Source organism: Amphimedon queenslandica, unplaced genomic scaffold, assembly GCF_000090795.2.
Source record: "Amphimedon queenslandica unplaced genomic scaffold, v1.1 AMPQUscaffold_13493, whole genome shotgun sequence".
Lineage (NCBI taxonomy): Eukaryota > Metazoa > Porifera > Demospongiae > Haplosclerida > Niphatidae > Amphimedon > Amphimedon queenslandica.
In genome coordinates this window covers 323,480-324,416 of record NW_003546271.1, presented here as the reverse complement: position 1 = coordinate 324,416, position 937 = coordinate 323,480, and the positions used below count along the sequence as shown (strand labels likewise).

At 28.8% G+C, this 937-nt stretch overlaps 1 long non-coding RNA gene across 1 annotated transcript; it reads right to left on the bottom strand.

Annotated features, from left to right (window-relative positions):
* Positions 1-351: 351 nt before the first annotated feature.
* Positions 352-853, bottom strand: LOC109580407 (uncharacterized). The gene is made up of 2 exons (XR_002184231.1): positions 780-853; positions 352-393 (listed from the first exon to the last, which is right to left on the bottom strand). It is a non-coding gene; the product is annotated as an uncharacterized LOC109580407 (long non-coding RNA).
* Between the last annotated feature and the right edge of the window lie 84 nt (positions 854-937).

Here is a 937-nt window from a genome sequence, read left to right as displayed (position 1 = left end):
CCAAGACAATCCAGTTGGCAATTTAGTGTTACTTTTTTAAATTTAGTACACCTTAAAAATTAATCAGACACAAAATTCTTGGGATAATTTACAAAGAAAAGTCCACTGTCTATGTCAAAATAAATACACTTTTCATAGACTTGATGCCGTGAAATGTTTAGTCTGATCTGATTATGGTAACTGCAAAATAAAATTACATTTTAATCATTATGACTTTACAATGTGTATACTTACTCGATTAAATGAAATTGAATATTGTGCGGCGATAACAAAGAATAATGCTCAAGTACTATTACTGTAAATGAATTCTCATCTCTAAACTCATCAATTAATCCAAACTTCATTTCATCGTCATCAATGAAGGTAATGGCAAAATCAGACTTTCTTTTTGACCTACATACATGCAAATAAACATCACTTTGATACAAACAATGCAAATACTTAATTTACCCAAAAAAGTCACTTCATATTCCTTAAGCCTACTATTTTTAGCATCTACTAAATTTAGCTATATTAGCGAGAGAACTTTAAATTGCTAAATTAAATAGACGCCAAAATAAGTATTATTCTTTATAATGGCTATTTTTTATAGTTAATTTAGTTAAAAACGCTAAAATTAGTAATGCTAAACATGACTTTTGCTGATTTCACTAAAATTAGTAGATGCAAATAATAGTAGGCTTAAGGTAATTAAAAGGTTATTGGCTGGGTGAGTGAAATTAGCTTAGTGGCACAAAAAGTAAAAATTCCAGCTATGATATGTAATTAAGAATGGTCACCTTGAATAATGTCTTGTAGTAATTCTTCCTATTACCTTGATATAACAAATTTTTTTGCTCTCATTATATCTGTGAATGAAAAATGCATAACTTGTAGCATCATTATGCATTCTAGTATGATAGGAATAGCCATGGAACTTGTCACATTAGTGGGATAT